Raw genomic sequence first — 16,930 nt, 5'->3', positions numbered from 1 at the left:
AAAATCCCCGATATATTGGCACTTAAACTCACTTGATAAACTGCGCTGAAAAAAACTCATGCGAAACATTTTAATTTATGTTACAAAAGTGTCAATCTAGGAACATAATGTTCTCTTGTTGGGTGTACTACAAAGGCAGATGCAATCCTACACCTCAAAATGCAATGCTCTTTTTCTCTGCTGTGAGAGTACAGTAAATAGAGAGAGCTGTTGCAGAGAAGAGTTGACACTAAGAGACACCTAATATGATAAAAACTTAAGTCAATGTCATTAATAAGCTTTCTAAGTAAACATGCGATACAATTATGTTCAATACGTAAATAATGAACTAACTATTGTGTGTGTGTTTTATTTTCATAGAATTATATTTAGTGAGGATTACTATCGTGGAATTTCCAGTAACTGATTTTTTGACGTTTATAAATGTCATTTAGTTCAATATTTTTACTCAGTATTTTTACAGCTATCATAATTTAAATATTACTTTAAAGAGAAGCAAGAAGGGAGCTGGGTGTAGCCTATTGGTCAGAGTGCCAGACTTTGAATCCAGGTTCCATATTTCGCGCTTGTACCACCTTAAAAGAAATCATGCTCCGTACTTTTGGATCATAAGTGCGTTATAAAAGTGACGGTTAAGTTTCACTATTCACTTGAAAAGCCCGCGAGTTGACGGTAGATGGTATTGACTACTTACCTTCCCTCTTTAAAAAAACGGACGGCTAACGCAGATAGCCTTCATGTAGCTCAGCGCGAAATTCAACAAACAACAATATGTGTACGTAGCAAATCCTAAAAAACACTGAATATACGTGAAATAATGTTTCTGAAACACTGAATACACATGTAAGCTCTGGAATAATGCTCAAAATTCACTCAAGTCGTGTTTTATAGACTTTTTATGTATACTGACTTTAGACATTTCAAATTTCTTAAACCTCAAACGAAAACATAAATCAAACAAAAGAGAAAAAGACGTTTTGTATTTAACTTTTCGACATACGCACATTTAAGGCGTAAAACGAGTAAAGAGTAAAATGAAACAACTATTCATTGAAAATTTATAGTAGCTAGTATGAGAAATGTTAATTATTGTCTTCTTACTTAGAATTATGAATATAAACAGACGACATCTAACTTCGAGAAGAAAAGAAGCAAAAGAGCAAACAATGGAGGCATAGTTAGAGAGAGGTATATAACTTTCATTAGTATGTTGAGTTGCCAAGTGGTACTAACGCTAGCATTATCGACAGGAGTCCATCGATTTGCTTGTTTGTCTTGTTGTTAAGCGCAGAGCCACTCAGTAGACTATCTACCCTAAGTCTTGGAACCAGATTTTAACCGCTGAGTCATGAGGTGGCTCATCAACGTTTTAAACACAGATTTCTAAACTATTTGTACACGAAAATGTTTGTGCATCCACAACATTGTTGGTTGCGGTATCCGTACTAATGCGAGTCTCATACAAAAACGACAACAAAAATATTCCATCAATATTTTAATTTGTTTTTGAATTTCGAATAAAGTAACATGAGGGTTATCTGCTCTAGCAGTCTTTAATTTATTAGTGTAAGACTAGAGGGAAGGCAGTTAGTTATCTACCTACAGCTAACTCTTAGGCTACTCTTTAACCAACGAATAGTGGGATTGACCATAACGTTATAACGCCCCGATGGTTGAAAGGGGCAAGTATGTTTGGTGCGACGAGGATCCGAATCCGCGCCCCTCAGATTACGAGTCAAGTGCTCCAACCGCGTGGCCATATCCGGGCCTAATTTTGTAATTAATCCAACAAATTAGTTATGTAGTTGTCTATGTATTTTTAATAGAATATCAGTTACTTCACCCCTTTTTTATCAATTCTTTAAAATATGTGCTTTAACAAGTCGAGAAAGATCAAATTATGAAATAACGGAAAAAAATATATGGTCCCCACGGACAGAAAATGGAATAAAAACGAGTTCGCAGTTTGAGGGTTATAAAATATTTAATAAATGGCCTTTAAATTTGCATTATTCTAGACAAATTTTCTTGGTCGTCAGATTTAAGTTCAGATCAAAATACAATTTTTGTTCAGAGTAAAAGTTATTTGTTCACCGGAATGAAACATCAATTTTCTTCTCTATTCTGTCTTATTTAGATGTTGCTACGCAACAAAAACTACGAATTTCAAGCGATGGAAAAAACCCAAAAAGTTGTAGCTTTATTGAATCACCCAAAGGATTCGTCTTTTTAGATCCTGGAGAGTGTTTCTCTTCTGCTAAATAAATATTCTCATAGAAGGTAAGATAACTTCAGTTGTTATGGTAACGAGATCGTCCCGTATTTTTTTAGCAGTTGTAAATTACAAGAGATACAACTAAATTGTAGTTTATTCATCCATTTATGAATTATCATCAAACTTAAACAAGACCGTCACTCGATTTATTCGAGTGTTAAAATTAAACTAAAGAGACGCGTGAATTAACCGCCTTAATCTGGCTCACATTGAAGCAGAAAGACTTGCACTCTCATCAAACGAGCGTTTCGTGTGCTAGGCCTTAGCTTTCCTAAATTGAACGTCACACGAGCCCCTGTCTCACGTTCCTCCTCTGTGTCTTTTAACTTGCATTCCCCTCAGTTACCGGCGTTTTCGTGACAGCCTTTTCAAACTGCAAATCACCAAACCTGCAAAAATGAGTAAGGCCAGCTACAGTGACCATGGAGATGCTGTTGCTTAATGAGGCACGGCAAGGTACCATGAGCCCAGACTCGGTCTTTACATACCATCACGGAGAGGCAAGCCCCACTATCTGGTCACGTGGCCGGCTGTCTTCTACGAAGAGAAACGAAACTCGTTGAAAGCCTTTTCCTTGTCTTTCATTGAGTTCAAACTATTCTTCTAGTTTGAATCTAACATATCGCAGATAAACATGTCTCTTCTCAGTCGTTTATATTTCTTGATGGATTAAATTAGCTGTGGAAAAACAAACAATAGCAACATCTACGCATTACTACATTCAGAACTTCTCGTCATGTGACTGGTAAGCAAAACACGCTACACGTGTTAGATAGACCGTTTCTAGACGTCTGCAGTAAACCGAATTTTCCTTTAAAGAGAATAATATCAGGCATTCCGTATGGTACAAACAGTAGTACAGCAAGTTTCATAAACTTGATCACTTTGCGTTGTGAAGAATCATTAACAAGTAATTGAAGTTGTACAAACCTATAAAGGCAGTAAACCATTAAAATATTTCTTTATTAATTATCCAGAATTTTTTTCCACCACAACGAAAGCTGGCGTTTTGCTTTTTACTTTTCACTAACATCTGGTTTGCAAAGTCACTGTGACTGAATTTCTGCTGTTTTATTGTAATTGCCGCGCGAATGTTATGTTTTAGCTCTTCCTTGGGTACACTTTTCACATGTCTATTGTATTTCACTCTCATTTCAGCAGTACCTCGGTAGGACAGTGATAAGTTTACGTAATTAACAACGCTAAAATCAGGAGCTCGATTTTCCTCGGTAGATACAGGATGTAGTGCGCTGCGGTTTTTTATGAAGAAAAACACATAAGTACAGACAGTCCTTTCAGCATATTCTTTATACAAGCGTTATGTGTTATTCTCTTTTCGGTTTTATTTACCCCTCAAATAGTTTCAACATGTTCAAAAGTTTGGATACTTTGCAACACATATTAATTAATACACGTTTAATCGAATATCCATTTTAATATTTATATCACACCAGGTGCTGCGTTCTTTCAAAGGAAGCTTAATTTATATCTTGGACTGTTAAGGAAAGATCTTTCAACTATCTGTTTTTGTTACTTTTATCGTGAGATGGAAATAGTAAGAAAAGAAAGAAAGAAAGCAGCGCCTACTATAATAAAAAAATTAAAGTGGATGCCTAATAAAACGCGTCTACTGGTGTTATGTTTTGTTTTTGTTTTTTATCAAAATGGCTCAACTGTTTGGTTCTTGTAAGTTCTACAACTGTAAAGAACCTAGACCGTGAAATAATATTGCCTATATATATATTCATATACCATAATAAGTATAGAAATTCATGTTTTAGTGGGTGTAACTTAGAACGCGTGAAGTTTTCTTTTAACTACGACATAACTATTTTGACAATATGAAGTTTTTCTCACTTGCCAATCGAAATGTCCTTTTATCATAATTTTACTAGAGTCTCTCATTGGTAGAAAACATGGTTACAAGAACGTATATATAATGTTGTTTTTCTATAGCCGGTTTCAGGAAGTCGCTTAATAGGGTAGGTCTGCTTTTACTGCAGATAAACGGAATAAATAAATATGCATGTATATCAGGTGAGACGTGCCAGTGTCCTTTCCAAATATCACAGTCGCTTGCCTTGGATTTGAGCTGTCAGAGATCATTACAGATACGAGCATTTGTTCGTACAACTGTGTTTAATTGTGAAGTTACAGACAAACTCAACATACCCACACATTCGTTAACTATCTAAAATACTATACAATTACAATAAAATAAATCTGAGATTTGAAATTAAAAGCGAGCTCATTAATAGCCCAGAATAATGTTTTAAAATTTTAAGATAATTACTGTATGGCTTATAGAATAAACGGCCTGGCATGGCCAAGCGCGTAAGGCGTGCGACTCGTAATCCGAGGGTCGCGGGTTCGCGCCCGCGTCGCGTTAAACATGCTCGCCCTCCCAGCCGTGGGGGCGTATAATGTAACGGTCAATCCCACTATTCGTTGGTAAAAGAGTAGCCCAAGAGTTGGCGGTGGGTGGTGATGACTAGCTGCCTTCCCTCTAGTCTTACACTGCTAAATTAGGGACGGCTAGCACAGATAGCCCTCGAGTAGCTTTGTGCGAAATTCCAAAACAAAACAAAAACACTATAGAATAAACAGACACAATGCCACCTGGAGGCTATTCATAAAACTACCTATGTACATCTCAAGACATCATAATACCACGAAAGCAAAGTGGCAAAAGAAACAAGGCTAACAGCTCGAGTAGCTTTCCGAGCTCTGTATGTGACGCAAATCTCGGTCACGCGCCTGCTTCAAACATTTAAAATACCGCTTAAATCTAAGCCCTCTTGAAGCAGACTAAACTGTGGAAGCTGTATAACCTAAAATGTTATCGATGACCTTGTTAAACGTTATTAACTGTGTTCCCTACGTGTAATGAATTCTGTTACGCTTAAAGAGAGAACAATTGAAATTGAATGACACTCACCAGGTGGCGCTAGCGGAAATAATTTAATAAGACCACAATTTTGTATTTCATTATTAATACTTTAATTATTAAACATTAAATAGAAGATATTATAAAAATGTTTTAATAAAACAATATTACGAATAGATGAGGTAATCTTATAAATGTCACACAATACGTAACACGATAGACAGTTATATGTTTTTTATGTAAAGCTGAGCTATAAATTTATAATGTTCTTCATATCGTCTAGAACAAGTGTAAATGCAGCTTGGGTCATCCGTTCAATAACGAGCCTAGTCCACGATACAGTTTGTTCACACAGAAGCATAAGTTTTGCTTGGACTCTGTTTCAGAGGGCATGTCATCATCGTAATGGCTTTGTTATACCGGAGTGAAGTAACACATTCAATTTTTTTTTGACAACATAAGTTTTCGAATAAAATATATAAAAATAGAACATAATATACCCAATACATGTATATATAGTCGGATATAATGTCAGTTTAACATATCTTTTATTATTATTGCAGAAACTGCTCAAACAGCACAAAAACTGTTCTTTGTAAAACGTCGAATATTGACTGCTCAGAACTCAGCACACTTTTTGCTGTTCAATAATAGTTACTTTTATGTTTCCCTAAAGTTCCCACTTAATGGCTCAGTGGTAAGTCTCTGAAGTTATGACAATAAAAATCGTGTTTCGACACTCGTAGAGAACATAGCGCAAACAGCTCGTTTCTTTAGCTTTGCGCTTGACAACAAACGAACAAATAAGATTCACTAAATTATTCGGTGATGTTACTTACATAAATAAAGATCATTTGAGTCGTTTGGTAAGCAAAACGATACAACACATTTTTTTTAATGAAAAGACGCGAAGCGTGAAATATGTGTTCTGAAGGTCTTCTGTGTTTAAGACTTAATCGAAAAAAAAAAGTAAACCAAAATAATAAGAAAAACTGTCTATGAATGAATCAGGAGGTTGATACAATCTCTCTCTCTCACACTCAACTAACAGATTTTTGGCTTCAAAGTCTCAGTAAAACAATTTTCATTTTAAATGTATTGTTTCCAGAAAACTTCTAGAAGTAACAGATACAACTGTGTTGAGTTGAAACGTGTAGGGTTAACACATAAAGTTATTCTGCATTTAAATATAACTTATGGTGGTAAAATAAAAGACATCAAAATGAAACTTCTAGACCTAACATGTTACATTTAAATATAACTTATGGTGGTAAAATATAAGACATCAAAATGAAACTTCTAGACCTAACATGTTACATTAAAATATAACAGATGAAGCTTTGCGTTCTATAAAACTAAAAAATTTATGTGCCAAAATGTATTACAATTCAAAAGCGTAGTCAGTTAAGATTAAAATATCATAATCGATACTGAATTTCTTGTTCACTTGTTCGTTCATCCTAAGAATGTTTACGTAGTCGATCATATAAAATTCCCTTTGGTTTTAAATTCACTTCGATGTTGTCATGTTGTTCATCACTAGACACGTCCTTCACCAAATTCAAATGAAAAAATAAAAAAAACGCAATTTCCTGTTTTTGTGGGGGTATTACCTATATGGTAGTTTGCGTTCGTTTGGAGGAAGGGAATATCGGCCTGATGGTTTTTCCAGGAATCACACGTTGTCTTCGTTGTCGTGTCGTGAAAAGTAGGCGCATTTCGAACCATAAGTCCTTGTCAATAATTCAGCATTTCCAAGAAAATTCACTAAACTTTCCTTTAGAGATAATTCCCGTTTTAAGTACGACGTATCTTAATTATGACATAATGTTCTATACACAGCAACCCACAAGTTATTGTTTATGAGTCACTTGTCTCAGAATTAAACTATTTGTTTAAGTTCTGTTATTCCCATTTACTCAGCAACAATACAATTAGACTTTAAATATCGTAGTTGCAATTTTCGTTTCGAACTGTTTTTCATTTGTTTGTCATTGATTGTATGTTATAACTGTTATGTTGAGGAATTTTGTATCTGGTTTCAATTTTCAGGTTCGATATGAATCAATAAGTACAAATTACGAACAAATATCTGCTCCGACAAATATAATTGTAAACGTATTTTTGGGCTATTATAACGTCAGCTTAGCTTCAGTTTTGTTACGCCCGCATAAAAACTGCCCTATCGAAACAAGCCTCACTATAATCGCGATAAAACTCGTGCTTCCCTTAGGGCTGATCATAAAATCGTCAAGCTTGCTGTAGCAAGTACATTTATAACACATTAAACACGTGTGTCCTTTCTATCCATTGGCCCGTTATTAAAGTAGGTCGATGAAAAAGTGCTTTAACCTTTAAAAGCGAACAGTTCACAGTTTGGTTGTCTCTATGAAACAAACAAGCTCGTATCACAATGAATATTCGTTCGATTCTACCTAGTGACAGTTTTTCACAGTTCTTATTGATTTTCATTCCAACATAGTGAGTTGAAAAAGAAATCTACGGTCTTCCATGGAGGCCTCTTATCTGACATGTGCTCACGAACAACTACATAAACTGAAGGAGTAACTTGTCATCTGCTTCTGTGTCAACATTAAACAAAAGGGTAAAATACTGTACATCGACCAAAACTCACCACGTTTTGCCTGCATATCGTCTGGTTAATAAAATTTGGGCCTATTACTAGCAGCGGCGAGTTTGTGGGTACACATATATATATATATATATATATATTGAAATAGAAACCCTTATAACTTGAGCGCTTTCGAAAGGTGGACCTTTTTTCTTCAGGGGCAATATGAAGAAGAAAGGTCCACCTTTCGAAAGCGCTCAAGTTATAAGGGTTTCTATTTCAGTTTTATCAAGACTTCTTGGACCTACGTGTTTTTAGCACATCATGAATATATATATATATGTGATTTCTAGTATGAAGTAATGTATGTTTTTCTTGTAACAAAGCCACGTCAGGCTATCTGCTGAGTCCACCAAGGGATATGAAGTAATAAGCAGATACAAAGTTGGTAAATTCATTTATTTGATGGCCTTAACTTCTGCTCCACCCTGTAGTTTTCAAATTTAGAAATGAAACGATCTACGTTTGCTGCTTTTGATAGTTCAATTGTTATTCTGTGCTTATTAGTTTACGAGGCGAATTTATTTCTTTTAAATGTAATACAAGACACTTACAAGACCTTTCAATACAAGACACTTTCAAGGCCTTTCAATACACAACACTTACAAGACCTTTCCGAATAGTTCAATTTACGTATGAAATTACGTGACACATTAGTTTCATTGTTCACTTAATCTTAACCACTCTTACGTTACAAAGAATAAATGTATATTTCAATTGGTAAGGTAGCATTCGTTTAACTTAACACTGATAACCCTCTGGATAGAAACTGTTTGACTAGTTTAAGAAATTAATAAGGATATAAAACAAAGTGTTAATTGGCAGACTTCATATTGGATTATAGTAGTTTAAAAGTATTGCCTTTAATGTTATTAGTAAAAAGTAGCCAACTGCTTTAAAAAAAAAACACCTAAAATAACCTGTTACTCACGTGATCAACGTCCTTCCAGGTCCGGCGCTTCGGTCAGTGGTACGACAATTGAGCTTGGCCCTCAAGTGGCCTCATGAGGGGTAAGTGTACTATCCAAGTGAACTTCGACTAACAGTTAATATCACACAAAAGCTTATGTCACCGGCACATAAGTAAGGTACACAAACGTTTTTCAACTTCATAAATCACTGTAACAAGCAACCTAAACATTAGAACCGTCCACGCACTTGTGGTGCGCACATCAACCAGAGAACACTCGTTTCTTTAAATTTAAGACATGCGTACGGCCACTCCGAAACGCAGGTGCGCTAGCAACTCGAAGTTAGAGCGTTGAAATTACCTTTTGTTTCTCTTCGGATACCTCCCCTTCACACCTGGTCAGGCGAAACAGAGAATTCCACGGTTACTTGAGGCTAACAGACATCTTCTTCAGCCAGGTATTTTAGTACTCAAGCTAGTAGGTTGCTTGAGGGTCGCGAGCAAACGATTTACAGCAAACTCGCGTACGCGATTCCACTTGGTTTTCAGAAAACTCTAGCTTGTTCTCAGAATTTGAAATATTTTGAGGATGTATCCATTATGGCATATGAGTGGAAGTCGTTTCTGGTCTATAACAATTCCCAAAACTTTATTTTATGAATATGACAAGTATGTCCCGTGAGGTGTCTCTGCGAGATCACGAACACTGGGCAAACCGAACTTGCGGAATGTGAGTGTCCTCGTTTACAGGGGACAGATCAGCGGGATGTCGACCACCACTAGTTTCTTGCCTGGAAGTTGCCACTCAAAAGACCGTTTCAACAACGAACCAGCATTAACTAATAGTAACAGCAGGAAAACCAGCGTCGAACTGTTCTCGGAATATACGAACTTTGGAGTGTGTCAGACGCGTGGATTGAAGTATTGTATATCACCGTCTTTTCTCTAGAACAGGCAAGCTACTTTTCAGTTGATTCTAGCCAATCACTTTCTTGACGTACTGCGCATGCACCTACGTTGTTAGGAAATATCGTAGTGCGCATGATTGGTTAGTTAACTAGAAATACATAATAACTGTCCATACTCTGGTTTTCCATGTACTTGTTCTTGGACTTCCTAACTTCTGTACAACTTTTACATCATTCAGAAAGTATTAGTTTTTAAAGTCTTTAATCTTTCCAATTGTAAATGTCTGAAGTGAGGAAGAGAAAGACTTAGTAAACATGTGAAGATAGTTTTTAGAAGAATAGAAGGTATTAAACGAACAAAGCGTTAGTGGGGAAACAAACAAAACACAAAACATTTGTTACTTCCCACAAATAAACAGTAAGAAAGTCATGAAAACCTAACCTGTTTGTGTTCCTTTGTAGAAATCACCGCTGAACAAAAGAGAAACCCCGAGCTCCCAGAACAGTTTTCAGAGAGATTTCAGTCGTCGGAGCGAGACAGCCTGGCGTCACGGGTCGACCAGTAGGATGGGATGACACAAGTACTTCAAGTCCATTTTTGATGCAGCTGTGCCTTTCACACTCCTTCCATCGGTACTTGTGATGTCAGTGTGAATGTATATCACTAAGTAAACACGAGAACTCACACGTGGTAAGCTGTGGCGTGGTAATTGACGAAGCAGGGCAATTCATGAGACATTAACTTATGTATGTAATCTATTCCATATAGATTTTTGATACACGTGTTCGTTTTCTCTTTTTTCCCCCGTTTTTCTTTGCTTGCCACATGAGCAGGAAAAAAAAAATAAAAACAATTTGTTTCTCTTTGAATGTTACGTTTATGGAAATGTTAAAAGAGATTTTAAGTAGCATTAGCCAGTACAAAATTACAGATATTTCGTGAGAAATCGAAACTGAGATTCTACCCAAAATTGTTTTACAGCTCTGGTGCGAAATTCCAGCGAATACAGGGAAGTTGAGGATTGTGTCAGTAAAACACGATTTATATTTGTTTTTAAATTTCTCTGAAGAGCATGCGAACGCCCTGTTAACATAATATCTTGGCACCCTTTAAGTATTTTAGCTATGAGTAGACAAAACTGTTAAAAGTGCGGAAAGAAAATGGCATAACGCCGCTTTGTTGTTTTTTTTTTTTTGTTTTGTTTTCAAACCAACTACAAATTACACAGTTTTTGGCATCTCAAATGTCCATTTCATTGCTTCATCTGGTTCGTGATAAATAGTTCTAGGTTTATAAGTAAGGTGGACTTCTACTTAATAACTATAAGCGATCTAGTATATTGAATAAAAAATATTATCGTTATTTTTATGCGTATATCTCATTAAGACTTTTTTTTTTTCAGTTTACACATTGGCTGTTCCTATAGTGAATGTCTGATTATTTAATGTAGTATTTGTTAACTACTTGGGTAGGTATCTGTGCATTTAACTATTAATCCGATTATGGCATAAACTAGGCCTATTTATTCATGCGATATTGGTTCTTTGGAAAGCGAATGTCTGAATGTTTGATATAGCATTTGCGGAACTTCAAGCAGGGATCGGTTCCTACTCATGATTCAGTTTCACTAATTCAGTTTCCAGATCTACAATAGCCCCATCTATCGAGTAATGGTGATAATTCAAGGAGTAATTGATTACAACCTTCTCATTTTCTCTTCTTTGTGGTCAGGAAGTCTATTTTCAGTTTTGTTTTGTTTTTGTTTTTTTTTACAGTTTCGCGGTTTTTAATCTATCTTGTTTCTTTCCAATAAACTATTTAAGAAATAATGATAAGAATACACAATTTCGTGGTCAATTTAATCAATTAGAGAAATGAATTTTACAGGTTGTGTTTCTAGTTGTATTTTAGGCAGTGTAGGCATTGTAAAGTTCTGTCAACAATGGATCGATCCTGCCTATCTCTGAAGGAGGCCTCAGTAGAAACAGTAGAAGCCAGAAACAGTCAAGAGCACCCCAATATAGCCAAAAGTCTGCCAATATTAGAGATTGGTTAGGAAGTCATAAATTTATAGATTTAGGTTTTTAATTATAAATGTCAAGCTTGTTCATCGATTCTTTTGCTCATTCATAAAGTAAACGACTGAGTTTTTTTAGTATACATGACTATGATTAAATCACTACATTTTCCGCTAGTTTCTCTATAAGTTTTTTCTAACTATAGACAATGAAAAGCTAGGCCTAATATGGCCTGGTGTTTATGGCGTTTGACTAACATTTTGAGAATCGCATGTTCGAATCCTCGTTGTCAGTAATGCTCGTCCTGCAGGGTTAGCTTCTGGGCCTGTCTCCCTAGTGTGAATATTTTTGGCTTATAAGATTACCGACTGATCCTAAAATATTTGATATTAAAGTCATTACGGAGAAAAAAATACATAGTGAAAAGTTCAGCAAAAGATCTTTATTGTTTTGGCTTTTTCTGCCTATCGGTTTGTCCACTAACGTTTTTTCTTTTATACCAAGTAATTTATCTTATAGGCCGTTTTGAACCAATTAGCTCCTAAAGAGATTATAGCTTTCAACTGACATCGCTGTATTCAAGATACAATTCCTAACGAGATTACGTTCCAGTTTTAATTGGTCACTGCGAGGTTGTCCAATTGAAAAACTATGAAATTTGATCTTTATTAAAAGAAATGTCAGAAAAGTATACTTAATTAACTATACTGATGTCCAAGATGATTTTAAGTTTTTTTCTCTAAGTACATATCTCATCCTGAATGGACGTTATTATTTATATTATTATTTAGACACAACTTGTAATGAAATTGTTTTTCAGTTATATCTTCGAACATTTAGATACAACTTCCAATGAGATTACGATCCAATATTACTTATTTACTATCATACACAACTTCTGATGAAATTATGTCCCAGTTACATCTGCAAGAAACTCATAATAATATTACGTTTCAACTACAGTTGCTTGCCTCTAGATGGAGCTGCAAGCCAATTTTAATATTTAACTGAGCAACAGGTAAAAATTAAAGTCCGGTTTAGACTATATCTACATAGCTAAATCAAAGTTAGTATTCACAAAAGAAAACAAAACAATATGCTTGATATAAAAAAACATGCTTGTATAGATGTTCTAAACATTTGAACTTCATAATAAATCCAACTCGTTTTCATTCCTCTTTCACTCACAAACCAAATCAATGAATTACAAACGTTCTTTTTGTAACTAATGCAGAATTATCAAGTATTATAACCCTGCAAAGGACTGTCGCATAATTATTCAGAACCAACAAGACCTTACCAATGACAAACCTACATAAGTAAAAGGTTCCTATTGAATCTGAAGATTGAAAGTTTTCTTCTTAATGAATTTTGCAAAATATTCGTTGAAAATCAAGTAGCAATGAAGATGGCTTCAATTTGCTGCTCAAAAGTATCATACTAGTGTATTTGTTGTTCATAATTATGTTCTTTTTGCTTTCTTTGTTTTTATCCAAAGTATCACGATTCGAGGCTGTACTATAAAAGGATTCAATACAGAAACAGAACTGGGATCATATATAGCAAACCAGGGTAAGACCTTTATTCAAAAAGAAGAACAACAATAGTATCATGTGTTCTGATGAGAGAGAATACAGAGAAGCATGTTCAGATGACAACAGTACTTATGTTAATACGGGAACTGAAGGTCATATATATATACTTACGTTTCAAATCTTAAAAAGAACTAACAATTGTTGTAGATCAATAAATGATTACAGTCAGGTCCTAGCATTCTGTGAGATTCAACTTGTCGAGTTACTTATGCTTTAGTCGAAGATCGTCACGCATATGTTATGGATATGAATACTCTTCAGTAGGTTAGGCAGATTTTTCTGAGTATTACCACATCAAGTATTACTTCTAAGAAACCATAGCTGCCCATCAAGGACACAGTGAATTGCTGTTTACTGTTCGTTAATTGGCTAACAGCAGCAGAAAGCTCTTGTAATTGACCCCAGCTGAGCAGTGCCGCAGAAAAACTCAGCTTTCTTCTCAGGCTCTTCCAAAAGATTCAATAAGAGCCACGATGAGAAAAGAGATTTGTTGTTTTGGTTTTAGTTTTCATGATGGGGCGTTTGCACGAAGCAGGTGTTCCACTTAAGTCGTGTTTCGTAACGTGGTGTCATGGGAAACTGCTATGGAATAGATCTCCCTGTTGTTGAAACGTTTGGTCCTCTTGAATGTTTGAATCTATCTATCTATCCCCCACTCCCCCCTGTGCTCAGCTACAAGCTTAGATTGAGGCTTTATAACACGAAAAATAGGGATTCGATCCATCCTGTGGCCACAGTATAGGCAGCTTATTTGTGCTTGACAACATACAAGCAGATCTCTGTGTCCGTCCAGTGCTGTTCTTTCAATCTGTTTTTCTCTTAGTATTTGTCTATCTACATTACTCTCTATCTGGTCATTTTATTTGACAACTGGTTAATTCTTATAACGCAGAAAGCTTAATAAAATATTTCAATTCAAAGAAATAACAATATATCTGTCGTAATAACTTAAACCTGCATATATAACGTGGTTAAAAGATTTTGTTCATTTTCCTAGTTTCAAAATATTAGTATGCTTTTCTCATCTCTGCTGAAACGTTATTAAATACTTTTATCTGTCAAGTGTTTAAATTTTATGCTTTTGTTGGAAATCTTTATACCATTATTTCCAGTGCACGTGTTATTCTTAATCCTATATTCTTCAGAATGTTATTTAATCACATAAAGGAAGGACTCAAATAGAACCTTAGGCGCCGTTCAGGAATTAACTAAGAAGGAATGTAAAAGTTTGTGTGTATATTTATATATATATATATATACCAAGTTTGTGTGTATATTTATATATATATATGCACCAAGTTTGTGTGTATATATATATATATATACCAAGTTTGTGTGTATATTTATATATATATACCAAGTTTGTGTGTATATTTATATATATATATATACATCAACTTTACTAGGCCAGTGTTGAGAGATTCACTGGTATATATCTGATTATAAAAAAGGAACGTAAAGAAAAAACATTCTCTCGAGAGGTATTTTCGAACTGTTTGTTTCTTAATTATTGCTTCAAGAAGTCCAGAATTAAATATATTTTAGTTCAGTTTATAAATCTCACTTTATTTGTGTACATCAACTATTATTTTGCATTGATACGGCTTAGTTATAGCTAATGGTAAAGTGAAATATAATTCTTATTTCTGCCAATAGATGTTTTTTACTATCAAACTGTAAATTTGGATATACTGACGGACAGACGGACGGGAAGAGGATGTAGAAAAAGAGATAAATAGATGAAAACCATCCATAAGAGTAATAATTTATGCAAATAATGCGACGTAATAACATTATCGTTTCGCGTCTCATTAAATACATTTTGTGGAAAAACAATCAGCTTTTGTTGGTTTAGGTTTAGATACCACCACTTCGAGCGTGGTTTAATGGTGCTGGGCTGCAGATTATACATAAGGTCAAAGGTTTGAGCTACGATATTGACGCTGAACACTGCTGTACTTTCGGCTTTGGTGATGTCGATTTAATCGCTGATTTCACTATTTGGTTAATAGTTGCTGCACAGGTGGCAGGTACTGCAGGCTTGGTACATTGCTTCTGGTCAACAGTTCTAAATTAGGGGCTACACTTTGGAGTTTCTGATTTAACATTTTAGTCTGTGTCTTATAAAGTGCTGTTCAGGTCGAAAACAATAATTTAACTACCGCGATTCTAGCTTTTCGTTCTCACTTGGAGTTTCTGATTCACAACATTTATCTTCCGCACTCCCTCTCTCCCAGACCCGACATGACTATGTGGTTAGGGAGCTCAGCTCGCAAATCTGCGGGTCGTGGCTTCGAATCCCCGTCGGGCCAAACATGCTCGCCCTTTCAGCCGTAGAGGCGTTATAATGTGACACTCAATTCCACTATTTCTTGGTAAAAGAGTAACCCAAGAGTTGGCGGTGGGTGATAATGACTAACTGCCTTCCCTCTGGTCTTAAACTGCTAAATTAGGGACGGCTAGCGCAGATAGCCCTCGTGTAGCTTTGCGCGAAATTCAAAAACAAACAAACAAACCATTGTTATTCAATGGCTCAGCGACATGTCAGTATGCTAACAACGCTAAAACATTTTTCGATACCCGTATTGGGCAGAGCACAGACATAGTCTTACGCTTAACAATAATCGAAGCACTAGGTCTAATACAAATACCAGAAAATTTGTTTTTCATTCTAACAGGAGAGAAGTATTCGGCTGATCTCACCCTTAGCGATATAACTACAAACACAATTCCTCATTTCGTTTAGAAGTACTACACTCAGAAAATGATAATCCAATGTATCAAAGCGTACAAACAATGATATCTATGTTCCTTTTTTTCTGAGAGTTTGATTATCAAATAATATAACCTGAAATTATTGATTCTCTAGAAACTTGCACTTTAGATTCCCGAGAATAACTTTTGACTGACATTTACTCGTTGCGGACATGCCATTCGAATGAAAGTTTATGACCAGTGATAAGATAGTGGAATTAGACGCGCCTGGGGAATTGGGCATTGTCTGAAACTAATGAGAGTGGCCATTTTTCTGTGGACTGGCAGACGTCTTATCTAGAATTCGCATGTGTTCTCATGTAAATATCCGTAGCATCGCATAATATAGGAATTTCCTGAAAGTTGCAGCCTTAGGACAAACGATTTATAATGAGTCATTCAAAATATACGTGGATATAAAGGAAATAATAACAAATAAATTATGTGTTCTTTGTTTAGCATCATTACACGCTTTTATTTTAATTTGACATTTCCACAATAAAATACCAAACTTCCGATAACTAGTTGTTTTATTTAAATTGAACATTATAATGATTTGGATTATTAACTAAAAGATATTCTATATTCAATATTTTATTAGCATTCCTTATGAGAAAAATTCGAAAGCTTTCTTTGAAATTAGTCCTTTGTATGAAACTAGACAACTGAAACGTAAGCACGGTATTGTAACATCCATAATAGAACAGACTATAATAGAAAATTCAAACACTGTAGTTCAACAGTGGGTCAGCAGTAAGTTTACAGACTTACAAGGCTAAAATCCGGGGTTGGATTTCCCTTAGTGGGCAGAGCGCAGATAGCTTTTATGCAGTTTTACACTAAAACAAGCCAAACAACAGGAAATCTTAGTTGATAATATTGATGAATAATTATATCTAAATTTACCAGTTAGGATAGAAAACCCAAGAAACAAGAGTTTTCCAATTGGT

General features: G+C 35.3%; 1 protein-coding gene across 4 annotated transcripts in view; it reads right to left on the bottom strand.

The window, feature by feature from the left end:
- LOC143226144 (bone morphogenetic protein 2-like) overlaps nt 1-10,191 on the bottom strand; it is a 33,413-nt gene extending 23,222 nt beyond the window's left edge. For 2 of the 4 annotated variants that reach the window (XM_076456722.1, XM_076456725.1), the window contains exon 1: nt 8,726-9,618. The gene's annotated coding sequence lies outside the window, so the exon portion shown is untranslated. Of the gene's footprint in view, nt 1-8,725 lie in introns of all 4 variants that reach the window. The other 2 variants (XM_076456723.1, XM_076456727.1) reach the window with 2 other exon arrangements.
- Nucleotides 10,192-16,930: the final 6,739 nt, after the last annotated feature.

Source organism: Tachypleus tridentatus, chromosome 9, assembly GCF_004210375.1.
Source record: "Tachypleus tridentatus isolate NWPU-2018 chromosome 9, ASM421037v1, whole genome shotgun sequence".
Classification (NCBI taxonomy): Eukaryota; Metazoa; Arthropoda; class Merostomata; order Xiphosura; family Limulidae; genus Tachypleus; species Tachypleus tridentatus.
This window is presented reverse-complemented; position numbering and strand designations above follow the sequence as displayed.